Source organism: Sycon ciliatum, chromosome 1 (genome assembly GCF_964019385.1).
Source record: "Sycon ciliatum chromosome 1, ocSycCili1.1, whole genome shotgun sequence".
NCBI lineage: Eukaryota > Metazoa > Porifera > Calcarea > Leucosolenida > Sycettidae > Sycon > Sycon ciliatum.
Window position 1 is genome coordinate 60,525,257 of NC_088643.1, and position 25,415 is coordinate 60,550,671.

The window sequence follows — 25,415 nt, forward strand, 5'->3', positions numbered from 1 at the left end:
AGAAAAGAAAAGAAAAGAAAAGAAAAGAAAAAAGTCTACAGCACGAGGTATTCCCAGGCGGTCACCCATCCAAGTACTAACCTCGCCCGACGTTGCTTGACTTCGGTGATCGGACGAGAACCGGTATTTTCAACGTGGTATGGCCGTAGACATTCTTTTCCTTTCGCCGACTCCCCTTATACTGAAAACACCCAGTGTCGCGCACGCACGCGCAATAACACACACACACAAATACATGCTGGGCGCACAGGTACAGTCCATAGCTGCCATCAGGGATCTAAGGCGTCTGCCTGCGTGCGGCTGCAAATACGCAATTGCATGCTGGGTCAGGGGTTCGGGGAAGAAAGAAAAAAACACCTTTGAAGATAGACTGAAGCCGCTGAATAATCAAAAAGAACGTAGATCTACGCAGCACTGTCCTGTTTTCTGTGCGACGAACACTGAAGAAGAACTGAGCCTTGCAGCAAGGAAGACAAAGAAAGAGAAGAAAAGAAGAAGAAGAAGAAAAGAAATGAAATGAAAAGGAAAGAAAAGAAAAGAAAAGAAAAGAAAAAAGTCTACAGCACGAGGTATTCCCAGGCGGTCACCCATCCAAGTACTAACCTCGCCCGACGTTGCTTGACTTCGGTGATCGGACGAGAACCGGTATTTTCAACGTGGTATGGCCGTAGACATTCTTTTCCTTTCGCCGACTCCCCTTATACTGAAAACACCCAGTGTCGCGCACGCACGCACAATAACACACACACACAAATACATGCTGGGCGCACAGGTGCAGTCCATAGCTGCCATCAGGGATCTAGGGCGTCTGCCTGCGTGCGGCTGCAAATACGCAATTGCATGCTGGGTCAGGGGTTCGGGGAAGAAAGAAAAAAACACCTTTGAAGATAGACTGAAGCCGCTGAATAATCAAAAAGAACGTAGATCTACGCAGCACTGTCCTGTTTTCTGTGCGACGAACACTGAAGAAGAACTGAGCCTTGCAGCAAGGAAGACAAAGAAAGAGAAGAAAAGAAGAAGAAGAAGAAAAGAAATGAAATGAAAAGGAAAGAAAAGAAAAGAAAAGAAAAGAAAAGAAAAGAAAAGAAAAAAGTCTACAGCACGAGGTATTCCCAGGCGGTCACCCATCCAAGTACTAACCTCGCCCGACGTTGCTTGACTTCGGTGATCGGACGAGAACCGGTATTTTCAACGTGGTATGGCCGTAGACATTCTTTTCCTTTCGCCGACTCCCCTTATACTGAAAACACCCAGTGTCGCGCACGCACGCACAATAACACACACACACAAATACATGCTGGGCGCACAGGTACAGTCCCTAGCTGCCATCAGGGATCTAGGGCGTCTGCCTGCATGCGGCTGCAAATACGCAATTGCATGCGGGGTCAGGGGTTCGGAGAAGAAAGAAAAAAACACCTTTGAAGATAGACTGAAGCCGCTGAATAATCAAAAAGAACGTAGATCTACGCAGCACTGTCCTGTTTTCTGTGCGACGAACACTGAAGAAGAACTGAGCCTTGCAGCAAGGAAGACAAAGAAAGAGAAGAAAAGAAGAAGAAGAAGAAAAGAAATGAAATGAAAAGGAAAGAAAAGAAAAGAAAAGAAAAGAAAAAAAGTCTACAGCACGAGGTATTCCCAGGCGGTCACCCATCCAAGTACTAACCTCGCCCGACGTTGCTTGACTTCGGTGATCGGACGAGAACCGGTATTTTCAACGTGGTATGGCCGTAGACATTCTTTTCCTTTCGCCGACTCCCCTTATACTGAAAACACCCAGTGTCGCGCACGCACGCACAATAACACACACACACACAAATACATGCTGGGCGCACAGGTACAGTCCATAGCTGCCATCAGGGATCTAGGGCGTCTGCCTGCGTGCGGCTGCAAATACGCAATTGCATGCTGGGTCAGGGGTTCGGGGAAGAAAGAAAAAAACACCTTTGAAGATAGACTGAAGCCGCTGAATAATCAAAAAGAACGTAGATCTACGCAGCACTGTCCTGTTTTCTGTGCGACGAACACTGAAGAAGAACTGAGCCTTGCAGCAAGGAAGACAAAGAAAGAGAAGAAAAGAAGAAGAAGAAGAAAAGAAATGAAATGAAAAGGAAAGAAAAGAAAAGAAAAGAAAAGAAAAAAGTCTACAGCACGAGGTATTCCCAGGCGGTCACCCATCCAAGTACTAACCTCGCCCGACGTTGCTTGACTTCGGTGATCGAACGAGAACCGGTATTTTCAACTTGGTATGGCCGTAGACATTCTTTTCCTTTCGCCGACTCCCCTTATACTGAAAACACCCAGTGTCGCGCACGCACGCACAATAACACACACACACACACAAATACATGCTGGGCGCACAGGTACAGTCCATAGCTGCCATCAGGGATCTAGGGCGTCTGCCTGCGTGCGGCTGCAAATACGCAATTGCATGCTGGGTCAGGGGTTCGGGGAAGAAAGAAAAAAACACCTTTGAAGATAGACTGAAGCCGCTGAATAATCAAAAAGAACGTAGATCTACGCAGCACTGTCCTGTTTTCTGTGCGACGAACACTGAAGAAGAACTGAGCCTTGCAGCAAGGAAGACAAAGAAAGAGAAGAAAAGAAGAAGAAGAAGAAAAGAAATGAAATGAAAAGGAAAGAAAAGAAAAGAAAAGAAAAGAAAAAAGTCTACAGCACGAGGTATTCCCAGGCGGTCACCCATCCAAGTACTAACCTCGCCCGACGTTGCTTGACTTCGGTGATCGGACGAGAACCGGTATTTTCAACGTGGTATGGCCGTAGACATTCTTTTCCTTTCGCCGACTCCCCTTATACTGAAAACACCCAGTGTCGCGCACGCACGCACAATAACACACACACACAAATACATGCTGGGCGCACAGGTACAGTCCATAGCTGCCATCAGGGATCTAGGGCGTCTGCCTGCGTGCGGCTGCAAATACGCAATTGCATGCTGGGTCAGGGGTTCGGGGAAGAAAGAAAAAAACACCTTTGAAGATAGACTGAAGCCGCTGAATAATCAAAAAGAACGTAGATCTACGCAGCACTGTCCTGTTTTCTGTGCGACGAACACTGAAGAAGAACTGAGCCTTGCAGCAAGGAAGACAAAGAAAGAGAAGAAAAGAAGAAGAAGAAGAAGAAAAGAAATGAAATGAAAAGAAAAGAAAAGAAAAGAAAAGAAAAGAAAAGAAAAAAGTCTACAGCACGAGGTATTCCCAGGCGGTCACCCATCCAAGTACTAACCTCGCCCGACGTTGCTTGACTTCGGTGATCGGACGAGAACCGGTATTTTCAACGTGGTATGGCCGTAGACATTCTTTTCCTTTCGCCGACTCCCCTTATACTGAAAACACCCAGTGTCGCGCACGCACGCGCAATAACACACACACACAAATACATGCTGGGCGCACAGGTACAGTCCATAGCTGCCATCAGGGATCTAAGGCGTCTGCCTGCGTGCGGCTGCAAATACGCAATTGCATGCTGGGTCAGGGGTTCGGGGAAGAAAGAAAAAAACACCTTTGAAGATAGACTGAAGCCGCTGAATAATCAAAAAGAACGTAGATCTACGCAGCACTGTCCTGTTTTCTGTGCGACGAACACTGAAGAAGAACTGAGCCTTGCAGCAAGGAAGACAAAGAAAGAGAAGAAAAGAAGAAGAAGAAGAAAAGAAATGAAATGAAAAGGAAAGAAAAGAAAAGAAAAGAAAAGAAAAAAGTCTACAGCACGAGGTATTCCCAGGCGGTCACCCATCCAAGTACTAACCTCGCCCGACGTTGCTTGACTTCGGTGATCGGACGAGAACCGGTATTTTCAACGTGGTATGGCCGTAGACATTCTTTTCCTTTCGCCGACTCCCCTTATACTGAAAACACCCAGTGTCGCGCACGCACGCACAATAACACACACACACAAATACATGCTGGGCGCACAGGTGCAGTCCATAGCTGCCATCAGGGATCTAGGGCGTCTGCCTGCGTGCGGCTGCAAATACGCAATTGCATGCTGGGTCAGGGGTTCGGGGAAGAAAGAAAAAAACACCTTTGAAGATAGACTGAAGCCGCTGAATAATCAAAAAGAACGTAGATCTACGCAGCACTGTCCTGTTTTCTGTGCGACGAACACTGAAGAAGAACTGAGCCTTGCAGCAAGGAAGACAAAGAAAGAGAAGAAAAGAAGAAGAAGAAGAAAAGAAATGAAATGAAAAGGAAAGAAAAGAAAAGAAAAGAAAAGAAAAGAAAAGAAAAGAAAAAAGTCTACAGCACGAGGTATTCCCAGGCGGTCACCCATCCAAGAACTAACCTCGCCCGACGTTGCTTGACTTCGGTGATCGGACGAGAACCGGTATTTTCAACGTGGTATGGCCGTAGACATTCTTTTCCTTTCGCCGACTCCCCTTATACTGAAAACACCCAGTGTCGCGCACGCACGCACAATAACACACACACACACAAATACATGCTGGGCGCACAGGTACAGTCCATAGCTGCCATCAGGGATCTAGGGCGTCTGCCTGCGTGCGGCTGCAAATACGCAATTGCATGCTGGGTCAGGGGTTCGGGGAAGAAAGAAAAAAACACCTTTGAAGATAGACTGAAGCCGCTGAATAATCAAAAAGAACGTAGATCTACGCAGCACTGTCCTGTTTTCTGTGCGACGAACACTGAAGAAGAACTGAGCCTTGCAGCAAGGAAGACAAAGAAAGAGAAGAAAAGAAGAAGAAGAAAAGAAATGAAATGAAAAGGAAAGAAAAGAAAAGAAAAAAGTCTACAGCACGAGGTATTCCCAGGCGGTCACCCATCCAAGTACTAACCTCGCCCGACGTTGCTTGACTTCGGTGATCGGACGAGAACCGGTATTTTCAACGTGGTATGGCCGTAGACATTCTTTTCCTTTCGCCGACTCCCCTTATACTGAAAACACCCAGTGTCGCGCACGCACGCGCAATAACACACACACACAAATACATGCTGGGCGCACAGGTACAGTCCATAGCTGCCATCAGGGATCTAGGGCGTCTGCCTGCGTGCGGCTGCAAATACGCAATTGCATGCTGGGTCAGGGGTTCGGGGAAGAAAGAAAAAAACACCTTTGAAGATAGACTGAAGCCGCTGAATAATCAAAAAGAACGTAGATCTACGCAGCACTGTCCTGTTTTCTGTGCGACGAACACTGAAGAAGAACTGAGCCTTGCAGCAAGGAAGACAAAGAAAGAGAAGAAAAGAAGAAGAAGAAAAGAAATGAAATGAAAGAAAAGAAAAGAAAAAAGTCTACAGCACGAGGTATTCCCAGGCGGTCACCCATCCAAGTACTAACCTCGCCCGACGTTGCTTGACTTCGGTGATCGGACGAGAACCGGTATTTTCAACGTGGTATGGCCGTAGACATTCTTTTCCTTTCGCCGACTCCCCTTATACTGAAAACACCCAGTGTCGCGCACGCACGCGCAATAACACACACACACAAATACATGCTGGGCGCACAGGTACAGTCCATAGCTGCCATCAGGGATCTAAGGCGTCTGCCTGCGTGCGGCTGCAAATACGCAATTGCATGCTGGGTCAGGGGTTCGGGGAAGAAAGAAAAAAACACCTTTGAAGATAGACTGAAGCCGCTGAATAATCAAAAAGAACGTAGATCTACGCAGCACTGTCCTGTTTTCTGTGCGACGAACACTGAAGAAGAACTGAGCCTTGCAGCAAGGAAGACAAAGAAAGAGAAGAAAAGAAGAAGAAGAAGAAAAGAAATGAAATGAAAAGGAAAGAAAAGAAAAGAAAAGAAAAGAAAAAAGTCTACAGCACGAGGTATTCCCAGGCGGTCACCCATCCAAGTACTAACCTCGCCCGACGTTGCTTGACTTCGGTGATCGGACGAGAACCGGTATTTTCAACGTGGTATGGCCGTAGACATTCTTTTCCTTTCGCCGACTCCCCTTATACTGAAAACACCCAGTGTCGCGCACGCACGCACAATAACACACACACACAAATACATGCTGGGCGCACAGGTGCAGTCCATAGCTGCCATCAGGGATCTAGGGCGTCTGCCTGCGTGCGGCTGCAAATACGCAATTGCATGCTGGGTCAGGGGTTCGGGGAAGAAAGAAAAAAACACCTTTGAAGATAGACTGAAGCCGCTGAATAATCAAAAAGAACGTAGATCTACGCAGCACTGTCCTGTTTTCTGTGCGACGAACACTGAAGAAGAACTGAGCCTTGCAGCAAGGAAGACAAAGAAAGAGAAGAAAAGAAGAAGAAGAAGAAAAGAAATGAAATGAAAAGGAAAGAAAAGAAAAGAAAAGAAAAGAAAAGAAAAGAAAAAAGTCTACAGCACGAGGTATTCCCAGGCGGTCACCCATCCAAGTACTAACCTCGCCCGACGTTGCTTGACTTCGGTGATCGGACGAGAACCGGTATTTTCAACGTGGTATGGCCGTAGACATTCTTTTCCTTTCGCCGACTCCCCTTATACTGAAAACACCCAGTGTCGCGCACGCACGCACAATAACACACACACACACAAATACATGCTGGGCGGACAGGTACAGTCCATAGCTGCCATCAGGGATCTAGGGCGTCTGCCTGCGTGCGGCTGCAAATACGCAATTGCATGCTGGGTCAGGGGTTCGGGGAAGAAAGAAAAAAACACCTTTGAAGATAGACTGAAGCCGCTGAATAATCAAAAAGAACGTAGATCTACGCAGCACTGTCCTGTTTTCTGTGCGACGAACACTGAAGAAGAACTGAGCCTTGCAGCAAGGAAGACAAAGAAAGAGAAGAAAAGAAGAAGAAGAAAAGAAATGAAATGAAAAGGAAAGAAAAGAAAAGAAAAAAGTCTACAGCACGAGGTATTCCCAGGCGGTCACCCATCCAAGTACTAACCTCGCCCGACGTTGCTTGACTTCGGTGATCGGACGAGAACCGGTATTTTCAACGTGGTATGGCCGTAGACATTCTTTTCCTTTCGCCGACTCCCCTTATACTGAAAACACCCAGTGTCGCGCACGCACGCGCAATAACACACACACACAAATACATGCTGGGCGCACAGGTACAGTCCATAGCTGCCATCAGGGATCTAGGGCGTCTGCCTGCGTGCGGCTGCAAATACGCAATTGCATGCTGGGTCAGGGGTTCGGGGAAGAAAGAAAAAAACACCTTTGAAGATAGACTGAAGCCGCTGAATAATCAAAAAGAACGTAGATCTACGCAGCACTGTCCTGTTTTCTGTGCGACGAACACTGAAGAAGAACTGAGCCTTGCAGCAAGGAAGACAAAGAAAGAGAAGAAAAGAAGAAGAAGAAAAGAAATGAAATGAAAAGGAAAGAAAAGAAAAGAAAAAAGTCTACAGCACGAGGTATTCCCAGGCGGTCACCCATCCAAGTACTAACCTCGCCCGACGTTGCTTGACTTCGGTGATCGGACGAGAACCGGTATTTTCAACGTGGTATGGCCGTAGACATTCTTTTCCTTTCGCCGACTCCCCTTATACTGAAAACACCCAGTGTCGCGCACGCACGCGCAATAACACACACACACAAATACATGCTGGGCGCACAGGTACAGTCCATAGCTGCCATCAGGGATCTAAGGCGTCTGCCTGCGTGCGGCTGCAAATACGCAATTGCATGCTGGGTCAGGGGTTCGGGGAAGAAAGAAAAAACACCTTTGAAGATAGACTGAAGCCGCTGAATAATCAAAAAGAACGTAGATCTACGCAGCACTGTCCTGTTTTCTGTGCGACGAACACTGAAGAAGAACTGAGCCTTGCAGCAAGGAAGACAAAGAAAGAGAAGAAAAGAAGAAGAAGAAGAAAAGAAATGAAATGAAAAGGAAAGAAAAGAAAAGAAAAGAAAAGAAAAAAGTCTACAGCACGAGGTATTCCCAGGCGGTCACCCATCCAAGTACTAACCTCGCCCGACGTTGCTTGACTTCGGTGATCGGACGAGAACCGGTATTTTCAACGTGGTATGGCCGTAGACATTCTTTTCCTTTCGCCGACTCCCCTTATACTGAAAACACCCAGTGTCGCGCACGCACGCACAATAACACACACACACAAATACATGCTGGGCGCACAGGTGCAGTCCATAGCTGCCATCAGGGATCTAGGGCGTCTGCCTGCGTGCGGCTGCAAATACGCAATTGCATGCTGGGTCAGGGGTTCGGGGAAGAAAGAAAAAAACACCTTTGAAGATAGACTGAAGCCGCTGAATAATCAAAAAGAACGTAGATCTACGCAGCACTGTCCTGTTTTCTGTGCGACGAACACTGAAGAAGAACTGAGCCTTGCAGCAAGGAAGACAAAGAAAGAGAAGAAAAGAAGAAGAAGAAGAAAAGAAATGAAATGAAAAGGAAAGAAAAGAAAAGAAAAGAAAAGAAAAGAAAAAAGTCTACAGCACGAGGTATTCCCAGGCGGTCACCCATCCAAGTACTAACCTCGCCCGACGTTGCTTGACTTCGGTGATCGGACGAGAACCAGTATTTTCAACGTGATATGGCCGTAGACATTCTTTTCCTTTCGCCGACTCCCCTTATACTGAAAACACCCAGTGTCGCGCACGCACGCACAATAACACACACACACACACACAAATACATGCTGGGCGCACAGGTACAGTCCATAGCTGCCATCAGGGATCTAGGGCGTCTGCCTGCGTGCGGCTGCAAATACGCAATTGCATGCTGGGTCAGGGGTTCGGGGAAGAAAGAAAAAAACACCTTTGAAGATAGACTGAAGCCGCTGAATAATCAAAAAGAACGTAGATCTACGCAGCACTGTCCTGTTTTCTGTGCGACGAACACTGAAGAAGAACTGAGCCTTGCAGCAAGGAAGACAAAGAAAGAGAAGAAAAGAAGAAGAAGAAAAGAAATGAAATGAAAAGGAAAGAAAAGAAAAGAAAAAAGTCTACAGCACGAGGTATTCCCAGGCGGTCACCCATCCAAGTACTAACCTCGCCCGACGTTGCTTGACTTCGGTGATCGGACGAGAACCGGTATTTTCAACGTGGTATGGCCGTAGACATTCTTTTCCTTTCGCCGACTCCCCTTATACTGAAAACACCCAGTGTCGCGCACGCACGCGCAATAACACACACACACAAATACATGCTGGGCGCACAGGTACAGTCCATAGCTGCCATCAGGGATCTAAGGCGTCTGCCTGCGTGCGGCTGCAAATACGCAATTGCATGCTGGGTCAGGGGTTCGGGGAAGAAAGAAAAAAACACCTTTGAAGATAGACTGAAGCCGCTGAATAATCAAAAAGAACGTAGATCTACGCAGCACTGTCCTGTTTTCTGTGCGACGAACACTGAAGAAGAACTGAGCCTTGCAGCAAGGAAGACAAAGAAAGAGAAGAAAAGAAGAAGAAGAAGAAAAGAAATGAAATGAAAAGGAAAGAAAAGAAAAGAAAAGAAAAGAAAAAAGTCTACAGCACGAGGTATTCCCAGGCGGTCACCCATCCAAGTACTAACCTCGCCCGACGTTGCTTGACTTCGGTGATCGGACGAGAACCGGTATTTTCAACGTGGTATGGCCGTAGACATTCTTTTCCTTTCGCCGACTCCCCTTATACTGAAAACACCCAGTGTCGCGCACGCACGCACAATAACACACACACACAAATACATGCTGGGCGCACAGGTGCAGTCCATAGCTGCCATCAGGGATCTAGGGCGTCTGCCTGCGTGCGGCTGCAAATACGCAATTGCATGCTGGGTCAGGGGTTCGGGGAAGAAAGAAAAAAACACCTTTGAAGATAGACTGAAGCCGCTGAATAATCAAAAAGAACGTAGATCTACGCAGCACTGTCCTGTTTTCTGTGCGACGAACACTGAAGAAGAACTGAGCCTTGCAGCAAGGAAGACAAAGAAAGAGAAGAAAAGAAGAAGAAGAAGAAAAGAAATGAAATGAAAAGGAAAGAAAAGAAAAGAAAAGAAAAGAAAAGAAAAGAAAAAAGTCTACAGCACGAGGTATTCCCAGGCGGTCACCCATCCAAGTACTAACCTCGCCCGACGTTGCTTGACTTCGGTGATCGGACGAGAACCGGTATTTTCAACGTGGTATGGCCGTAGACATTCTTTTCCTTTCGCCGACTCCCCTTATACTGAAAACACCCAGTGTCGCGCACGCACGCACAATAACACACACACACACACACACACAAATACATGCTGGGCGCACAGGTACAGTCCATAGCTGCCATCAGGGATCTAGGGCGTCTGCCTGCGTGCGGCTGCAAATACGCAATTGCATGCTGGGTCAGGGGTTCGGGGAAGAAAGAAAAAAACACCTTTGAAGATAGACTGAAGCCGCTGAATAATCAAAAAGAACGTAGATCTACGCAGCACTGTCCTGTTTTCTGTGCGACGAACACTGAAGAAGAACTGAGCCTTGCAGCAAGGAAGACAAAGAAAGAGAAGAAAAGAAGAAGAAGAAAAGAAATGAAATGAAAAGGAAAGAAAAGAAAAGAAAAAAGTCTACAGCACGAGGTATTCCCAGGCGGTCACCCATCCAAGTACTAACCTCGCCCGACGTTGCTTGACTTCGGTGATCGGACGAGAACCGGTATTTTCAACGTGGTATGGCCGTAGACATTCTTTTCCTTTCGCCGACTCCCCTTATACTGAAAACACCCAGTGTCGCGCACGCACGCGCAATAACACACACACACAAATACATGCTGGGCGCACAGGTACAGTCCATAGCTGCCATCAGGGATCTAAGGCGTCTGCCTGCGTGCGGCTGCAAATACGCAATTGCATGCTGGGTCAGGGGTTCGGGGAAGAAAGAAAAAAACACCTTTGAAGATAGACTGAAGCCGCTGAATAATCAAAAAGAACGTAGATCTACGCAGCACTGTCCTGTTTTCTGTGCGACGAACACTGAAGAAGAACTGAGCCTTGCAGCAAGGAAGACAAAGAAAGAGAAGAAAAGAAGAAGAAGAAAAGAAATGAAATGAAAAGGAAAGAAAAGAAAAGAAAAAAGTCTACAGCACGAGGTATTCCCAGGCGGTCACCCATCCAAGTACTAACCTCGCCCGACGTTGCTTGACTTCGGTGATCGGACGAGAACCGGTATTTTCAACGTGGTATGGCCGTAGACATTCTTTTCCTTTCGCCGACTCCCCTTATACTGAAAACACCCAGTGTCGCGCACGCACGCGCAATAACACACACACACAAATACATGCTGGGCGCACAGGTACAGTCCATAGCTGCCATCAGGGATCTAAGGCGTCTGCCTGCGTGCGGCTGCAAATACGCAATTGCATGCTGGGTCAGGGGTTCGGGGAAGAAAGAAAAAACACCTTTGAAGATAGACTGAAGCCGCTGAATAATCAAAAAGAACGTAGATCTACGCAGCACTGTCCTGTTTTCTGTGCGACGAACACTGAAGAAGAACTGAGCCTTGCAGCAAGGAAGACAAAGAAAGAGAAGAAAAGAAGAAGAAGAAGAAAAGAAATGAAATGAAAAGGAAAGAAAAGAAAAGAAAAGAAAAGAAAAAAGTCTACAGCACGAGGTATTCCCAGGCGGTCACCCATCCAAGTACTAACCTCGCCCGACGTTGCTTGACTTCGGTGATCGGACGAGAACCGGTATTTTCAACGTGGTATGGCCGTAGACATTCTTTTCCTTTCGCCGACTCCCCTTATACTGAAAACACCCAGTGTCGCGCACGCACGCACAATAACACACACACACAAATACATGCTGGGCGCACAGGTGCAGTCCATAGCTGCCATCAGGGATCTAGGGCGTCTGCCTGCGTGCGGCTGCAAATACGCAATTGCATGCTGGGTCAGGGGTTCGGGGAAGAAAGAAAAAAACACCTTTGAAGATAGACTGAAGCCGCTGAATAATCAAAAAGAACGTAGATCTACGCAGCACTGTCCTGTTTTCTGTGCGACGAACACTGAAGAAGAACTGAGCCTTGCAGCAAGGAAGACAAAGAAAGAGAAGAAAAGAAGAAGAAGAAGAAAAGAAATGAAATGAAAAGGAAAGAAAAGAAAAGAAAAGAAAAGAAAAGAAAAAAGTCTACAGCACGAGGTATTCCCAGGCGGTCACCCATCCAAGTACTAACCTCGCCCGACGTTGCTTGACTTCGGTGATCGGACGAGAACCAGTATTTTCAACGTGATATGGCCGTAGACATTCTTTTCCTTTCGCCGACTCCCCTTATACTGAAAACACCCAGTGTCGCGCACGCACGCACAATAACACACACACACACAAATACATGCTGGGCGCACAGGTACAGTCCATAGCTGCCATCAGGGATCTAGGGCGTCTGCCTGCGTGCGGCTGCAAATACGCAATTGCATGCTGGGTCAGGGGTTCGGGGAAGAAAGAAAAAAACACCTTTGAAGATAGACTGAAGCCGCTGAATAATCAAAAAGAACGTAGATCTACGCAGCACTGTCCTGTTTTCTGTGCGACGAACACTGAAGAAGAACTGAGCCTTGCAGCAAGGAAGACAAAGAAAGAGAAGAAAAGAAGAAGAAGAAAAGAAATGAAATGAAAAGGAAAGAAAAGAAAAGAAAAAAGTCTACAGCACGAGGTATTCCCAGGCGGTCACCCATCCAAGTACTAACCTCGCCCGACGTTGCTTGACTTCGGTGATCGGACGAGAACCGGTATTTTCAACGTGGTATGGCCGTAGACATTCTTTTCCTTTCGCCGACTCCCCTTATACTGAAAACACCCAGTGTCGCGCACGCACGCGCAATAACACACACACACAAATACATGCTGGGCGCACAGGTACAGTCCATAGCTGCCATCAGGGATCTAAGGCGTCTGCCTGCGTGCGGCTGCAAATACGCAATTGCATGCTGGGTCAGGGGTTCGGGGAAGAAAGAAAAAAACACCTTTGAAGATAGACTGAAGCCGCTGAATAATCAAAAAGAACGTAGATCTACGCAGCACTGTCCTGTTTTCTGTGCGACGAACACTGAAGAAGAACTGAGCCTTGCAGCAAGGAAGACAAAGAAAGAGAAGAAAAGAAGAAGAAGAAGAAAAGAAATGAAATGAAAAGGAAAGAAAAGAAAAGAAAAGAAAAGAAAAAAGTCTACAGCACGAGGTATTCCCAGGCGGTCACCCATCCAAGTACTAACCTCGCCCGACGTTGCTTGACTTCGGTGATCGGACGAGAACCGGTATTTTCAACGTGGTATGGCCGTAGACATTCTTTTCCTTTCGCCGACTCCCCTTATACTGAAAACACCCAGTGTCGCGCACGCACGCACAATAACACACACACACAAATACATGCTGGGCGCACAGGTGCAGTCCATAGCTGCCATCAGGGATCTAGGGCGTCTGCCTGCGTGCGGCTGCAAATACGCAATTGCATGCTGGGTCAGGGGTTCGGGGAAGAAAGAAAAAAACACCTTTGAAGATAGACTGAAGCCGCTGAATAATCAAAAAGAACGTAGATCTACGCAGCACTGTCCTGTTTTCTGTGCGACGAACACTGAAGAAGAACTGAGCCTTGCAGCAAGGAAGACAAAGAAAGAGAAGAAAAGAAGAAGAAGAAGAAAAGAAATGAAATGAAAAGGAAAGAAAAGAAAAGAAAAGAAAAGAAAAGAAAAGAAAAAAGTCTACAGCACGAGGTATTCCCAGGCGGTCACCCATCCAAGTACTAACCTCGCCCGACGTTGCTTGACTTCGGTGATCGGACGAGAACCGGTATTTTCAACGTGGTATGGCCGTAGACATTCTTTTCCTTTCGCCGACTCCCCTTATACTGAAAACACCCAGTGTCGCGCACGCACGCACAATAACACACACACACACACACACACAAATACATGCTGGGCGCACAGGTACAGTCCATAGCTGCCATCAGGGATCTAGGGCGTCTGCCTGCGTGCGGCTGCAAATACGCAATTGCATGCTGGGTCAGGGGTTCGGGGAAGAAAGAAAAAAACACCTTTGAAGATAGACTGAAGCCGCTGAATAATCAAAAAGAACGTAGATCTACGCAGCACTGTCCTGTTTTCTGTGCGACGAACACTGAAGAAGAACTGAGCCTTGCAGCAAGGAAGACAAAGAAAGAGAAGAAAAGAAGAAGAAGAAAAGAAATGAAATGAAAAGGAAAGAAAAGAAAAGAAAAAAGTCTACAGCACGAGGTATTCCCAGGCGGTCACCCATCCAAGTACTAACCTCGCCCGACGTTGCTTGACTTCGGTGATCGGACGAGAACCGGTATTTTCAACGTGGTATGGCCGTAGACATTCTTTTCCTTTCGCCGACTCCCCTTATACTGAAAACACCCAGTGTCGCGCACGCACGCGCAATAACACACACACACAAATACATGCTGGGCGCACAGGTACAGTCCATAGCTGCCATCAGGGATCTAAGGCGTCTGCCTGCGTGCGGCTGCAAATACGCAATTGCATGCTGGGTCAGGGGTTCGGGGAAGAAAGAAAAAAACACCTTTGAAGATAGACTGAAGCCGCTGAATAATCAAAAAGAACGTAGATCTACGCAGCACTGTCCTGTTTTCTGTGCGACGAACACTGAAGAAGAACTGAGCCTTGCAGCAAGGAAGACAAAGAAAGAGAAGAAAAGAAGAAGAAGAAGAAGAAAAGAAATGAAATGAAAAGGAAAGAAAAGAAAAGAAAAGAAAAGAAAAAAGTCTACAGCACGAGGTATTCCCAGGCGGTCACCCATCCAAGTACTAACCTCGCCCGACGTTGCTTGACTTCGGTGATCGGACGAGAACCGGTATTTTCAACGTGGTATGGCCGTAGACATTCTTTTCCTTTCGCCGACTCCCCTTATACTGAAAACACCCAGTGTCGCGCACGCACGCACAATAACACACACACACAAATACATGCTGGGCGCACAGGTGCAGTCCATAGCTGCCATCAGGGATCTAGGGCGTCTGCCTGCGTGCGGCTGCAAATACGCAATTGCATGCTGGGTCAGGGGTTCGGGGAAGAAAGAAAAAAACACCTTTGAAGATAGACTGAAGCCGCTGAATAATCAAAAAGAACGTAGATCTACGCAGCACTGTCCTGTTTTCTGTGCGACGAACACTGAAGAAGAACTGAGCCTTGCAGCAAGGAAGACAAAGAAAGAGAAGAAAAGAAGAAGAAGAAGAAAAGAAATGAAATGAAAAGGAAAGAAAAGAAAAGAAAAGAAAAGAAAAGAAAAAAGTCTACAGCACGAGGTATTCCCAGGCGGTCACCCATCCAAGTACTAACCTCGCCCGACGTTGCTTGACTTCGGTGATCGGACGAGAACCGGTATTTTCAACGTGGTATGGCCGTAGACATTCTTTTCCTTTCGCCGACTCCCCTTATACTGAAAACACCCAGTGTCGCGCACGCACGCGCAATAACACACACACACAAATACATGCTGGGCGCACAGGTACAGTCCATAGCTGCCATCAGGGATCTAGGGCGTCTGCCTGCGTGCGGCTGCAAATACGCAATTGCATGCTGGGTCAGGGGTTCGGGGAAGAAAGAAAAAAACACCTTTGAAGATAGACTGAAGCCGCTGAATAATCAAAAAGAACGTAGATCTACGCAGCACTGTCCTGTTTTCTGTGCGACGAACACTGAAGAAGAACTGAGCCTTGCAGCAAGGAAGACAAAGAAAGAGAAGAAAAGAAGAAGAAGAAGAAGAAAAGAAATGAAATGAAAAGGAAAGAAAAGAAAAGAAAAGAAAAGAAAAAAGTCTACAGCACGAGGTATTCCCAGGCGGTCACCCATCCAAGTACTAACCTCGCCCGACGTTGCTTGACTTCGGTGATCGGACGAGAACCGGTATTTTCAACGTGGTATGGCCGTAGACATTCTTTTCCTTTCGCCGACTCCCCTTATACTGAAAACACCCAGTGTCGCGCACGCACGCGCAATAACACACACACACAAATACATGCTGGGCGCACAGGTACAGTCCATAGCTGCCATCAGGGATCTAGGGCGTCTGCCTGCGTGCGGCTGCAAATACGCAATTGCATGCTGGGTCAGGGGTTCGGGGAAGAAAGAAAAAAACACCTTTGAAGATAGACTGAAGCCGCTGAATAATCAAAAAGAACGTAGATCTACGCAGCACTGTCCTGTTTTCTGTGCGACGAACACTGAAGAAGAACTGAGCCTTGCAGCAAGGAAGACAAAGAAAGAGAAGAAAAGAAGAAGAAGAAGAAAAGAAATGAAATGAAAAGGAAAGAAAAGAAAAGAAAAGAAAAGAAAAAAGTCTACAGCACGAGGTATTCCCAGGCGGTCACCCATCCAAGTACTAACCTCGCCCGACGTTGCTTGACTTCGGTGATCGGACGAGAACCGGTATTTTCAACGTGGTATGGCCGTAGACATTCTTTTCCTTTCGCCGACTCCCAATATACTGAAAACACCCAGTGTCGCGCACGCACGCACAATAACACACACACACACAAATACATGCTGGGCGCACAGGTACAGTCCATAGCTGCCATCAGGGATCTAGGGCGTCTGCCTGCGTGCGGCTGCAAATACGCAATTGCATGCTGGGTCAGGGGTTCGGGGAAGAAAGAAAAAAACACCTTTGAAGATAGACTGAAGCCGCTGAATAATCAAAAAGAACGTAGATCTACGCAGCACTGTCCTGTTTTCTGTGCGACGAACACTGAAGAAGAACTGAGCCTTGCAGCAAGGAAGACAAAGAAAGAGAAGAAAAGAAGAAGAAGAAGAAAAGAAATGAAATGAAAAGGAAAGAAAAGAAAAGAAAAGAAAAGAAAAAAGTCTACAGCACGAGGTATTCCCAGGCGGTCACCCATCCAAATACTAACCTCGCCCGACGTTGCTTGACTTCGGTGATCGGACGAGAACCGGTATTTTCAACGTGGTATGGCCGTAGACATTCTTTTCCTTTCGCCGACTCCCCTTATACTGAAAACACCCAGTGTCGCGCACGCACGCACAATAACACACACACACACACACACAAATACATGCTGGGCGCACAGGTACAGTCCATAGCTGCCATCAGGGATCTAGGGCGTCTGCCTGCGTGCGGCTGCAAATACGCAATTGCATGCTGGGTCAGGGGTTCGGGGAAGAAAGAAAAAAACACCTTTGAAGATAGACTGAAGCCGCTGAATAATCAAAAAGAACGTAGATCTACGCAGCACTGTCCTGTTTTCTGTGCGACGAACACTGAAGAAGAACTGAGCCTTGCAGCAAGGAAGACAAAGAAAGAGAAGAAAAGAAGAAGAAGAAGAAGAAAAGAAATGAAATGAAAAGGAAAGAAAAGAAAAGAAAAGAAAAGAAAAAAGTCTACAGCACGAGGTATTCCCAGGCGGTCACCCATCCAAGTACTAACCTCGCCCGACGTTGCTTGACTTCGGTGATCGGACGAGAACCGGTATTTTCAACGTGGTATGGCCGTAGACATTCTTTTCCTTTCGCCGACTCCCAATATACTGAAAACACCCAGTGTCGCGCACGCACGCACAATAACACACACACACACAAATACATGCTGGGCGCACAGGTACAGTCCATAGCTGCCATCAGGGATCTAGGGCGTCTGCCTGCGTGCGGCTGCAAATACGCAATTGCATGCTGGGTCAGGGGTTCGGGGAAGAAAGAAAAAAACACCTTTGAAGATAGACTGAAGCCGCTGAATAATCAAAAAGAACGTAGATCTACGCAGCACTGTCCTGTTTTCTGTGCGACGAACACTGAAGAAGAACTGAGCCTTGCAGCAAGGAAGACAAAGAAAGAGAAGAAAAGAAGAAGAAGAAGAAGAAAAGAAATGAAATGAAAAGGAAAGAAAAGAAAAGAAAAGAAAAGAAAAAAGTCTACAGCACGAGGTATTCCCAGGCGGTCACCCATCCAAGTACTAACCTCGCCTGACGTTGCTTGACTTCGGTGATCGGACGAGAACCGGTATTTTCAACGTGGTATGGCCGTAGACATTCTTTTCCTTTCGCCGACTCCCCTTATACTGAAAACACCCAGTGTCGCGCACGCACGCGCAATAACACACACACACAAATACATGCTGGGCGCACAGGTACAGTCCATAGCTGCCATCAGGGATCTAGGGCGTCTGCCTGCGTGCGGCTGCAAATACGCAATTGCATGCTGGGTCAGGGGTTCGGGGAAGAAAGAAAAAAACACCTTTGAAGATAGACTGAAGCCGCTGAATAATCAAAAAGAACGTAGATCTACGCAGCACTGTCCTGTTTTCTGTGCGACGAACACTGAAGAAGAACTGAGCCTTGCAGCAAGGAAGACAAAGAAAGAGAAGAAAAGAAGAAGAAGAAGAAAAGAAATGAAATGAAAAGGAAAGAAAAGAAAAGAAAAGAAAAGAAAAAAGTCTACAGCACGAGGTATTCCCAGGCGGTCACCCATCCAAGTACTAACCTCGCCCGACGTTGCTTGACTTCGGTGATCGGACGAGAACCGGTATTTTCAACGTGGTATGGCCGTAGACATTCTTTTCCTTTCGCCGACTCCCAATATACTGAAAACACCCAGTGTCGCGCACGCACGCACAATAACACACACACACACAAATACATGCTGGGCGCACAGGTACAGTCCATAGCTGCCATCAGGGATCTAGGGCGTCTGCCTGCGTGCGGCTGCAAATACGCAATTGCATGCTGGGTCAGGGGTTCGGGGAAGAAAGAAAAAAACACCTTTGAAGATAGACTGAAGCCGCTGAATAATCAAAAAGAACGTAGATCTACGCAGCACTGTCCTGTTTTCTGTGCGACGAACACTGAAGAAGAACTGAGCCTTGCAGCAAGGAAGACAAAGAAAGAGAAGAAAAGAAGAAGAAGAAGAAAAGAAATGAAATGAAAAGGAAAGAAAAGAAAAGAAAAGAAAAGAAAAAAGTCTACAGCACGAGGTATTCCCAGGCGGTCACCCATCCAAGTACTAACCTCGCCCGACGTTGCTTGACTTCGGTGATCGGACGAGAACCGGTATTTTCAACGTGGTATGGCCGTAGACATTCTTTTCCTTTCGCCGACTCCCCTTATACTGAAAACACCCAGTGTCGCGCACGCACGCACAATAACACACACACACACACACACAAATACATGCTGGGCGCACAGGTACAGTCCATAGCTGCCATCAGGGATCTAGGGCGTCTGCCTGCGTGCGGCTGCAAATACGCAATTGCATGCTGGGTCAGGGGTTCGGGGAAGAAAGAAAAAAACACCTTTGAAGATAGACTGAAGCCGCTGAATAATCAAAAAGAACGTAGATCTACGCAGCACTGTCCTGTTTTCTGTGCGACGAACACTGAAGAAGAACTGAGCCTTGCAGCAAGGAAGACAAAGAAAGAGAAGAAAAGAAGAAGAAGAAGAAGAAAAGAAATGAAATGAAAAGGAAAGAAAAGAAAAGAAAAGAAAAGAAAAAAGTCTACAGCACGAGGTATTCCCAGGCGGTCACCCATCCAAGTACTAACCTCGCCCGACGTTGCTTGACTTCGGTGATCGGACGAGAACCGGTATTTTCAACGTGGTATGGCCGTAGACATTCTTTTCCTTTCGCCGACTCCCAATATACTGAAAACACCCAGTGTCGCGCACGCACGCACAATAACACACACACACACAAATACATGCTGGGCGCACAGGTACAGTCCATAGCTGCCATCAGGGATCTAGGGCGTCTGCCTGCGTGCGGCTGCAAATACGCAATTGCATGCTGGGTCAGGGGTTCGGGGAAGAAAGAAAAAAACACCTTTGAAGATAGACTGAAGCCGCTGAATAATCAAAAAGAACGTAGATCTACGCAGCACTGTCCTGTTTTCTGTGCGACGAACACTGAAGAAGAACTGAGCCTTGCAGCAAGGAAGACAAAGAAAGAGAAGAAAAGAAGAAGAAGAAGAAGAAAAGAAATGAAATGAAAAGGAAAGAAAAGAAAAGAAAAGAAAAGAAAAAAGTCTACAGCACGAGGTATTCCCAGGCGGTCACCCATCCAAGTACTAACCTCGCCTGACGTTGCTTGACTTCGGTGATCGGACGAGAACCGGTATTTTCAACGTGGTATGGCCGTAGACATTCTTTTCCTTTCGCCGACTCCCAATATACTGAAAACACCCAGTGTCGCGCACGCACGCACAATAACACACACACACACAAATACATGCTGGGCGCACAGGTACAGTCCATAGCTGCCATCAGGGATCTAGGGCGTCTGCCTGCGTGCGGCTGCAAATACGCAATTGCATGCTGGGTCAGGGGTTCGGGGAAGAAAGAAAAAAACACCTTTGAAGATAGACTGAAGCCGCTGAATAATCAAAAAGAACGTAGATCTACGCAGCACTGTCCTGTTTTCTGTGCGACGAACACTGAAGAAGAACTGAGCCTTGCAGCAAGGAAGACAAAGAAAGAGAAGAAAAGAAGAAGAAGAAGAAGAAAAGAAATGAAATGAAAAGGAAAGAAAAGAAAAGAAAAGAAAAGAAAAAAGTCTACAGCACGAGGTATTCCCAGGCGGTCACCCATCCAAGTACTAACCTCGCCCGACGTTGCTTGACTTCGGTGATCGGACGAGAACCGGTATTTTCAACGTGGTATGGCCGTAGACATTCTTTTCCTTTCGCCGACTCCCCTTATACTGAAAACACCCAGTGTCGCGCACGCACGCACAATAACACACACACACACAAATACATGCTGGGCGCACAGGTACAGTCCATAGCTGCCATCAGGGATCTAGGGCGTCTGCCTGCGTGCGGCTGCAAATACGCAATTGCATGCTGGGTCAGGGGTTCGGGGAAGAAAGAAAAAAACACCTTTGAAGATAGACTGAAGCCGCTGAATAATCAAAAAGAACGTAGATCTACGCAGCACTGTCCTGTTTTCTGTGCGACGAACACTGAAGAAGAACTGAGCCTTGCAGCAAGGAAGACAAAGAAAGAGAAGAAAAGAAGAAGAAGAAGAAGAAGAAAAGAAATGAAATGAAAAGGAAAGAAAAGAAAAGAAAAGAAAAGAAAAAAGTCTACAGCACGAGGTATTCCCAGGCGGTCACCCATCCAAGTACTAACCTCGCCCGACGTTGCTTGACTTCGGTGATCGGACGAGAACCGGTATTTTCAACGTGGTATGGCCGTAGACATTCTTTTCCTTTCGCCGACTCCCCTTATACTGAAAACACCCAGTGTCGCGCACGCACGCACAATAACACACACACACACACACACACACACACACAAATACATGCTGGGCGCACAGGTACAGTCCATAGCTGCCATCAGGGATCTAGGGCGTCTGCCTGCGTGCGGCTGCAAATACGCAATTGCATGCTGGGTCAGGGGTTCGGGGAAGAAAGAAAAAAACACCTTTGAAGATAGACTGAAGCCGCTGAATAATCAAAAAGAACGTAGATCTACGCAGCACTGTCCTGTTTTCTGTGCGACGAACACTGAAGAAGAACTGAGCCTTGCAGCAAGGAAGACAAAGAAAGAGAAGAAAAGAAGAAGAAGAAGAAAAGAAATGAAATGAAAAGGAAAGAAAAGAAAAGAAAAGAAAAAAGTCTACAGCACGAGGTATTCCCAGGCGGTCACCCATCCAAGTACTAACCTCGCCCGACGTTGCTTGACTTCGGTGATCGGACGAGAACCGGTATTTTCAACGTGGTATGGCCGTAGACATTCTTTTCCTTTCGCCGACTCCCCTTATACTGAAAACACCCAGTGTCGCGCACGCACGCGCAATAACACACACACACACACAAATACATGCTGGGCGCACAGGTACAGTCCATAGCTGCCATCAGGGATCTAGGGCGTCTGCCTGCGTGCGGCTGCAAATACGCAATTGCATGCTGGGTCAGGGGTTCGGGGAAGAAAGAAAAAAACACCTTTGAAGATAGACTGAAGCCGCTGAATAATCAAAAAGAACGTAGATCTACGCAGCACTGTCCTGTTTTCTGTGCGACGAACACTGAAGAAGAACTGAGCCTTGCAGCAAGGAAGACAAAGAAAGAGAAGAAAAGAAGAAGAAGAAGAAGAAAAGAAATGAAATGAAAAGGAAAGAAAAGAAAAGAAAAGAAAAGAAAAAAGTCTACAGCACGAGGTATTCCCAGGCGGTCACCCATCCAAGTACTAACCTCGCCTGACGTTGCTTGACTTCGGTGATCGGACGAGAACCGGTATTTTCAACGTGGTATGGCCGTAGACATTCTTTTCCTTTCGCCGACTCCCAATATACTGAAAACACCCAGTGTCGCGCACGCACGCACAATAACACACACACACACAAATACATGCTGGGCGCACAGGTACAGTCCATAGCTGCCATCAGGGATCTAGGGCGTCTGCCTGCGTGCGGCTGCAAATACGCAATTGCATGCTGGGTCAGGGGTTCGGGGAAGAAAGAAAAAAACACCTTTGAAGATAGACTGAAGCCGCTGAATAATCAAAAAGAACGTAGATCTACGCAGCACTGTCCTGTTTTCTGTGCGACGAACACTGAAGAAGAACTGAGCCTTGCAGCAAGGAAGACAAAGAAAGAGAAGAAAAGAAGAAGAAGAAGAAGAAAAGAAATGAAATGAAAAGGAAAGAAAAGAAAAGAAAAGAAAAGAAAAAAGTCTACAGCACGAGGTATTCCCAGGCGGTCACCCATCCAAGTACTAACCTCGCCCGACGTTGCTTGACTTCGGTGATCGGACGAGAACCGGTATTTTCAACGTGGTATGGCCGTAGACATTCTTTTCCTTTCGCCGACTCCCCTTATACTGAAAACACCCAGTGTCGCGCACGCACGCACAATAACACACACACACACAAATACATGCTGGGCGCACAGGTACAGTCCATAGCTGCCATCAGGGATCTAGGGCGTCTGCCTGCGTGCGGCTGCAAATACGCAATTGCATGCTGGGTCAGGGGTTCGGGGAAGAAAGAAAAAAACACCTTTGAAGATAGACTGAAGCCGCTGAATAATCAAAAAGAACGTAGATCTACGCAGCACTGTCCTGTTTTCTGTGCGACGAACACTGAAGAAGAACTGAGCCTTGCAGCAAGGAAGACAAAGAAAGAGAAGAAAAGAAGAAGAAGAAGAAGAAGAAAAGAAATGAAATGAAAAGGAAAGAAAAGAAAAGAAAAGAAAAGAAAAAAGTCTACAGCACGAGGTATTCCCAGGCGGTCACCCATCCAAGTACTAACCTCGCCCGACGTTGCTTGACTTCGGTGATCGGACGAGAACCGGTATTTTCAACGTGGTATGGCCGTAGACATTCTTTTCCTTTCGCCGACTCCCCTTATACTGAAAACACCCAGTGTCGCGCACGCACGCACAATAACACACACACACACACACACACACACACACAAATACATGCTGGGCGCACAGGTACAGTCCATAGCTGCCATCAGGGATCTAGGGCGTCTGCCTGCGTGCGGCTGCAAATACGCAATTGCATGCTGGGTCAGGGGTTCGGGGAAGAAAGAAAAAAACACCTTTGAAGATAGACTGAAGCCGCTGAATAATCAAAAAGAACGTAGATCTACGCAGCACTGTCCTGTTTTCTGTGCGACGAACACTGAAGAAGAACTGAGCCTTGCAGCAAGGAAGACAAAGAAAGAGAAGAAAAGAAGAAGAAGAAGAAAAGAAATGAAATGAAAAGGAAAGAAAAGAAAAGAAAAGAAAAAAGTCTACAGCACGAGGTATTCCCAGGCGGTCACCCATCCAAGTACTAACCTCGCCCGACGTTGCTTGACTTCGGTGATCGGACGAGAACCGGTATTTTCAACGTGGTATGGCCGTAGACATTCTTTTCCTTTCGCCGACTCCCCTTATACTGAAAACACCCAGTGTCGCGCACGCACGCGCAATAACACACACACACACACAAATACATGCTGGGCGCACAGGTACAGTCCATAGCTGCCATCAGGGATCTAGGGCGTCTGCCTGCGTGCGGCTGCAAATACGCAATTGCATGCTGGGTCAGGGGTTCGGGGAAGAAAGAAAAAAACACCTTTGAAGATAGACTGAAGCCGCTGAATAATCAAAAAGAACGTAGATCTACGCAGCACTGTCCTGTTTTCTGTGCGACGAACACTGAAGAAGAACTGAGCCTTGCAGCAAGGAAGACAAAGAAAGAGAAGAAAAGAAGAAGAAGAAGAAGAAGAAAAGAAATGAAATGAAAAGGAAAGAAAAGAAAAGAAAAGAAAAGAAAAAAGTCTACAGCACGAGGTATTCCCAGGCGGTCACCCATCCAAGTACTAACCTCGCCCGACGTTGCTTGACTTCGGTGATCGGACGAGAACCGGTATTTTCAACGTGGTATGGCCGTAGACATTCTTTTCCTTTCGCCGACTCCCCTTATACTGAAAACACCCAGTGTCGCGCACGCACGCACAATAACACACACACACACAAATACATGCTGGGCGCACAGGTACAGTCCATAGCTGCCATCAGGGATCTACGGCGTCTGCCTGCGTGCGGCTGCAAATACGCAATTGCATGCTGGGTCAGGGGTTCGGGGAAGAAAGAAAAAAACACCTTTGAAGATAGACTGAAGCCGCTGAATAATCAAAAAGAACGTAGATCTACGCAGCACTGTCCTGTTTTCTGTGCGACGAACACTGAAGAAGAACTGAGCCTTGCAGCAAGGAAGACAAAGAAAGAGAAGAAAAGAAGAAGAAGAAGAAGAAAAGAAATGAAATGAAAAGGAAAGAAAAGAAAAGAAAAGAAAAGAAAAAAGTCTACAGCACGAGGTATTCCCAGGCGGTCACCCATCCAAGTACTAACCTCGCCCGACGTTGCTTGACTTCGGTGATCGGACGAGAACCGGTATTTTCAACGTGGTATGGCCATAGACATTCTTTTCCTTTCGCCGACTCCCCTTATACTGAAAACACCCAGTGTCGCGCACGCACGCACAATAACACACACACACACACACACAAATACATGCTGGGCGCACAGGTACAGTCCATAGCTGCCATCAGGGATCTAGGGCGTCTGCCTGCGTGCGGCTGCAAATACGCAATTGCATGCTGGGTCAGGGGTTCGGGGAAGAAAGAAAAAAACACCTTTGAAGATAGACTGAAGCCGCTGAATAATCAAAAAGAACGTAGATCTACGCAGCACTGTCCTGTTTTCTGTGCGACGAACACTGAAGAAGAACTGAGCCTTGCAGCAAGGAAGACAAAGAAAGAGAAGAAAAGAAGAAGAAGAAGAAAAGAAATGAAATGAAAAGGAAAGAAAAGAAAAGAAAAGAAAAGAAAAAAGTCTACAGCACGAGGTATTCCCAGGCGGTCACCCATCCAAGTACTAACCTCGCCCGACGTTGCTTGACTTCGGTGATCGGACGAGAACCGGTATTTTCAACGTGGTATGGCCGTAGACATTCTTTTCCTTTCGCCGACTCCCCTTATACTGAAAACACCCAGTGTCGCGCACGCACGCGCAATAACACACACACACAAATACATG

At 47.0% G+C, this 25,415-nt stretch overlaps 49 non-coding genes across 49 annotated transcripts; all 49 read right to left on the reverse strand.

The window, feature by feature from the left end:
- Positions 1–32: 32 nt before the first annotated feature.
- Positions 33–151, reverse strand: LOC135807307 (5S ribosomal RNA). Its single transcript, XR_010551594.1, has one exon. It is a non-coding gene; the product is annotated as a 5S ribosomal RNA (ribosomal RNA).
- A 403-nt stretch (positions 152–554) lies between these two features.
- LOC135807308 (5S ribosomal RNA) lies at positions 555–673 on the reverse strand. The gene has a single exon (XR_010551595.1). It is a non-coding gene; the product is annotated as a 5S ribosomal RNA (ribosomal RNA).
- A 418-nt stretch (positions 674–1,091) lies between these two features.
- On the reverse strand, positions 1,092–1,210 carry LOC135807309 (5S ribosomal RNA). Its single transcript, XR_010551596.1, has one exon. It is a non-coding gene; the product is annotated as a 5S ribosomal RNA (ribosomal RNA).
- Positions 1,211–1,614: 404 nt separating this feature from the next.
- LOC135807310 (5S ribosomal RNA) lies at positions 1,615–1,733 on the reverse strand. Its single transcript, XR_010551597.1, has one exon. It is a non-coding gene; the product is annotated as a 5S ribosomal RNA (ribosomal RNA).
- Positions 1,734–2,138: 405 nt separating this feature from the next.
- Positions 2,139–2,257, reverse strand: LOC135807733 (5S ribosomal RNA). The gene has a single exon (XR_010552000.1). It is a non-coding gene; the product is annotated as a 5S ribosomal RNA (ribosomal RNA).
- A 407-nt stretch (positions 2,258–2,664) lies between these two features.
- Positions 2,665–2,783, reverse strand: LOC135807311 (5S ribosomal RNA). The gene has a single exon (XR_010551598.1). It is a non-coding gene; the product is annotated as a 5S ribosomal RNA (ribosomal RNA).
- A 411-nt stretch (positions 2,784–3,194) lies between these two features.
- On the reverse strand, positions 3,195–3,313 carry LOC135807312 (5S ribosomal RNA). Its single transcript, XR_010551599.1, has one exon. It is a non-coding gene; the product is annotated as a 5S ribosomal RNA (ribosomal RNA).
- Positions 3,314–3,716: 403 nt separating this feature from the next.
- LOC135807313 (5S ribosomal RNA) lies at positions 3,717–3,835 on the reverse strand. The gene has a single exon (XR_010551600.1). It is a non-coding gene; the product is annotated as a 5S ribosomal RNA (ribosomal RNA).
- Positions 3,836–4,253: 418 nt separating this feature from the next.
- On the reverse strand, positions 4,254–4,372 carry LOC135807720 (5S ribosomal RNA). The gene has a single exon (XR_010551988.1). It is a non-coding gene; the product is annotated as a 5S ribosomal RNA (ribosomal RNA).
- A 392-nt stretch (positions 4,373–4,764) lies between these two features.
- Positions 4,765–4,883, reverse strand: LOC135807314 (5S ribosomal RNA). The gene has a single exon (XR_010551601.1). It is a non-coding gene; the product is annotated as a 5S ribosomal RNA (ribosomal RNA).
- A 384-nt stretch (positions 4,884–5,267) lies between these two features.
- LOC135807316 (5S ribosomal RNA) lies at positions 5,268–5,386 on the reverse strand. Its single transcript, XR_010551603.1, has one exon. It is a non-coding gene; the product is annotated as a 5S ribosomal RNA (ribosomal RNA).
- A 403-nt stretch (positions 5,387–5,789) lies between these two features.
- Positions 5,790–5,908, reverse strand: LOC135807317 (5S ribosomal RNA). The gene has a single exon (XR_010551604.1). It is a non-coding gene; the product is annotated as a 5S ribosomal RNA (ribosomal RNA).
- Positions 5,909–6,321: 413 nt separating this feature from the next.
- Positions 6,322–6,440, reverse strand: LOC135807318 (5S ribosomal RNA). The gene has a single exon (XR_010551605.1). It is a non-coding gene; the product is annotated as a 5S ribosomal RNA (ribosomal RNA).
- Positions 6,441–6,832: 392 nt separating this feature from the next.
- Positions 6,833–6,951, reverse strand: LOC135807319 (5S ribosomal RNA). Its single transcript, XR_010551606.1, has one exon. It is a non-coding gene; the product is annotated as a 5S ribosomal RNA (ribosomal RNA).
- A 390-nt stretch (positions 6,952–7,341) lies between these two features.
- Positions 7,342–7,460, reverse strand: LOC135807321 (5S ribosomal RNA). The gene has a single exon (XR_010551607.1). It is a non-coding gene; the product is annotated as a 5S ribosomal RNA (ribosomal RNA).
- Positions 7,461–7,862: 402 nt separating this feature from the next.
- On the reverse strand, positions 7,863–7,981 carry LOC135807322 (5S ribosomal RNA). Its single transcript, XR_010551608.1, has one exon. It is a non-coding gene; the product is annotated as a 5S ribosomal RNA (ribosomal RNA).
- A 408-nt stretch (positions 7,982–8,389) lies between these two features.
- On the reverse strand, positions 8,390–8,508 carry LOC135807723 (5S ribosomal RNA). Its single transcript, XR_010551991.1, has one exon. It is a non-coding gene; the product is annotated as a 5S ribosomal RNA (ribosomal RNA).
- Positions 8,509–8,904: 396 nt separating this feature from the next.
- LOC135807323 (5S ribosomal RNA) lies at positions 8,905–9,023 on the reverse strand. The gene has a single exon (XR_010551609.1). It is a non-coding gene; the product is annotated as a 5S ribosomal RNA (ribosomal RNA).
- Positions 9,024–9,426: 403 nt separating this feature from the next.
- LOC135807324 (5S ribosomal RNA) lies at positions 9,427–9,545 on the reverse strand. Its single transcript, XR_010551610.1, has one exon. It is a non-coding gene; the product is annotated as a 5S ribosomal RNA (ribosomal RNA).
- A 413-nt stretch (positions 9,546–9,958) lies between these two features.
- Positions 9,959–10,077, reverse strand: LOC135807325 (5S ribosomal RNA). The gene has a single exon (XR_010551611.1). It is a non-coding gene; the product is annotated as a 5S ribosomal RNA (ribosomal RNA).
- A 400-nt stretch (positions 10,078–10,477) lies between these two features.
- LOC135807326 (5S ribosomal RNA) lies at positions 10,478–10,596 on the reverse strand. Its single transcript, XR_010551612.1, has one exon. It is a non-coding gene; the product is annotated as a 5S ribosomal RNA (ribosomal RNA).
- A 390-nt stretch (positions 10,597–10,986) lies between these two features.
- LOC135807328 (5S ribosomal RNA) lies at positions 10,987–11,105 on the reverse strand. Its single transcript, XR_010551614.1, has one exon. It is a non-coding gene; the product is annotated as a 5S ribosomal RNA (ribosomal RNA).
- Positions 11,106–11,507: 402 nt separating this feature from the next.
- On the reverse strand, positions 11,508–11,626 carry LOC135807329 (5S ribosomal RNA). Its single transcript, XR_010551615.1, has one exon. It is a non-coding gene; the product is annotated as a 5S ribosomal RNA (ribosomal RNA).
- Positions 11,627–12,034: 408 nt separating this feature from the next.
- Positions 12,035–12,153, reverse strand: LOC135807724 (5S ribosomal RNA). Its single transcript, XR_010551992.1, has one exon. It is a non-coding gene; the product is annotated as a 5S ribosomal RNA (ribosomal RNA).
- A 392-nt stretch (positions 12,154–12,545) lies between these two features.
- On the reverse strand, positions 12,546–12,664 carry LOC135807330 (5S ribosomal RNA). The gene has a single exon (XR_010551616.1). It is a non-coding gene; the product is annotated as a 5S ribosomal RNA (ribosomal RNA).
- Positions 12,665–13,067: 403 nt separating this feature from the next.
- Positions 13,068–13,186, reverse strand: LOC135807331 (5S ribosomal RNA). The gene has a single exon (XR_010551617.1). It is a non-coding gene; the product is annotated as a 5S ribosomal RNA (ribosomal RNA).
- A 413-nt stretch (positions 13,187–13,599) lies between these two features.
- On the reverse strand, positions 13,600–13,718 carry LOC135807332 (5S ribosomal RNA). The gene has a single exon (XR_010551618.1). It is a non-coding gene; the product is annotated as a 5S ribosomal RNA (ribosomal RNA).
- Positions 13,719–14,118: 400 nt separating this feature from the next.
- On the reverse strand, positions 14,119–14,237 carry LOC135807333 (5S ribosomal RNA). Its single transcript, XR_010551619.1, has one exon. It is a non-coding gene; the product is annotated as a 5S ribosomal RNA (ribosomal RNA).
- A 406-nt stretch (positions 14,238–14,643) lies between these two features.
- On the reverse strand, positions 14,644–14,762 carry LOC135807334 (5S ribosomal RNA). The gene has a single exon (XR_010551620.1). It is a non-coding gene; the product is annotated as a 5S ribosomal RNA (ribosomal RNA).
- Positions 14,763–15,170: 408 nt separating this feature from the next.
- On the reverse strand, positions 15,171–15,289 carry LOC135807335 (5S ribosomal RNA). Its single transcript, XR_010551621.1, has one exon. It is a non-coding gene; the product is annotated as a 5S ribosomal RNA (ribosomal RNA).
- A 406-nt stretch (positions 15,290–15,695) lies between these two features.
- On the reverse strand, positions 15,696–15,814 carry LOC135807337 (5S ribosomal RNA). The gene has a single exon (XR_010551622.1). It is a non-coding gene; the product is annotated as a 5S ribosomal RNA (ribosomal RNA).
- Positions 15,815–16,217: 403 nt separating this feature from the next.
- On the reverse strand, positions 16,218–16,336 carry LOC135807338 (5S ribosomal RNA). Its single transcript, XR_010551623.1, has one exon. It is a non-coding gene; the product is annotated as a 5S ribosomal RNA (ribosomal RNA).
- Positions 16,337–16,741: 405 nt separating this feature from the next.
- LOC135807702 (5S ribosomal RNA) lies at positions 16,742–16,860 on the reverse strand. The gene has a single exon (XR_010551971.1). It is a non-coding gene; the product is annotated as a 5S ribosomal RNA (ribosomal RNA).
- Positions 16,861–17,274: 414 nt separating this feature from the next.
- Positions 17,275–17,393, reverse strand: LOC135807340 (5S ribosomal RNA). The gene has a single exon (XR_010551625.1). It is a non-coding gene; the product is annotated as a 5S ribosomal RNA (ribosomal RNA).
- Positions 17,394–17,801: 408 nt separating this feature from the next.
- LOC135807716 (5S ribosomal RNA) lies at positions 17,802–17,920 on the reverse strand. The gene has a single exon (XR_010551984.1). It is a non-coding gene; the product is annotated as a 5S ribosomal RNA (ribosomal RNA).
- A 403-nt stretch (positions 17,921–18,323) lies between these two features.
- LOC135807341 (5S ribosomal RNA) lies at positions 18,324–18,442 on the reverse strand. The gene has a single exon (XR_010551626.1). It is a non-coding gene; the product is annotated as a 5S ribosomal RNA (ribosomal RNA).
- A 405-nt stretch (positions 18,443–18,847) lies between these two features.
- Positions 18,848–18,966, reverse strand: LOC135807342 (5S ribosomal RNA). The gene has a single exon (XR_010551627.1). It is a non-coding gene; the product is annotated as a 5S ribosomal RNA (ribosomal RNA).
- Positions 18,967–19,380: 414 nt separating this feature from the next.
- Positions 19,381–19,499, reverse strand: LOC135807343 (5S ribosomal RNA). The gene has a single exon (XR_010551628.1). It is a non-coding gene; the product is annotated as a 5S ribosomal RNA (ribosomal RNA).
- Positions 19,500–19,907: 408 nt separating this feature from the next.
- Positions 19,908–20,026, reverse strand: LOC135807717 (5S ribosomal RNA). The gene has a single exon (XR_010551985.1). It is a non-coding gene; the product is annotated as a 5S ribosomal RNA (ribosomal RNA).
- A 408-nt stretch (positions 20,027–20,434) lies between these two features.
- LOC135807344 (5S ribosomal RNA) lies at positions 20,435–20,553 on the reverse strand. Its single transcript, XR_010551629.1, has one exon. It is a non-coding gene; the product is annotated as a 5S ribosomal RNA (ribosomal RNA).
- Positions 20,554–20,964: 411 nt separating this feature from the next.
- LOC135807345 (5S ribosomal RNA) lies at positions 20,965–21,083 on the reverse strand. Its single transcript, XR_010551630.1, has one exon. It is a non-coding gene; the product is annotated as a 5S ribosomal RNA (ribosomal RNA).
- Positions 21,084–21,499: 416 nt separating this feature from the next.
- On the reverse strand, positions 21,500–21,618 carry LOC135807346 (5S ribosomal RNA). Its single transcript, XR_010551631.1, has one exon. It is a non-coding gene; the product is annotated as a 5S ribosomal RNA (ribosomal RNA).
- A 410-nt stretch (positions 21,619–22,028) lies between these two features.
- On the reverse strand, positions 22,029–22,147 carry LOC135807718 (5S ribosomal RNA). The gene has a single exon (XR_010551986.1). It is a non-coding gene; the product is annotated as a 5S ribosomal RNA (ribosomal RNA).
- Positions 22,148–22,555: 408 nt separating this feature from the next.
- On the reverse strand, positions 22,556–22,674 carry LOC135807347 (5S ribosomal RNA). The gene has a single exon (XR_010551632.1). It is a non-coding gene; the product is annotated as a 5S ribosomal RNA (ribosomal RNA).
- A 411-nt stretch (positions 22,675–23,085) lies between these two features.
- Positions 23,086–23,204, reverse strand: LOC135807348 (5S ribosomal RNA). The gene has a single exon (XR_010551633.1). It is a non-coding gene; the product is annotated as a 5S ribosomal RNA (ribosomal RNA).
- Positions 23,205–23,620: 416 nt separating this feature from the next.
- Positions 23,621–23,739, reverse strand: LOC135807349 (5S ribosomal RNA). The gene has a single exon (XR_010551634.1). It is a non-coding gene; the product is annotated as a 5S ribosomal RNA (ribosomal RNA).
- Positions 23,740–24,152: 413 nt separating this feature from the next.
- LOC135807351 (5S ribosomal RNA) lies at positions 24,153–24,271 on the reverse strand. Its single transcript, XR_010551636.1, has one exon. It is a non-coding gene; the product is annotated as a 5S ribosomal RNA (ribosomal RNA).
- A 408-nt stretch (positions 24,272–24,679) lies between these two features.
- On the reverse strand, positions 24,680–24,798 carry LOC135807673 (5S ribosomal RNA). The gene has a single exon (XR_010551943.1). It is a non-coding gene; the product is annotated as a 5S ribosomal RNA (ribosomal RNA).
- A 411-nt stretch (positions 24,799–25,209) lies between these two features.
- On the reverse strand, positions 25,210–25,328 carry LOC135807355 (5S ribosomal RNA). The gene has a single exon (XR_010551637.1). It is a non-coding gene; the product is annotated as a 5S ribosomal RNA (ribosomal RNA).
- Positions 25,329–25,415: the final 87 nt, after the last annotated feature.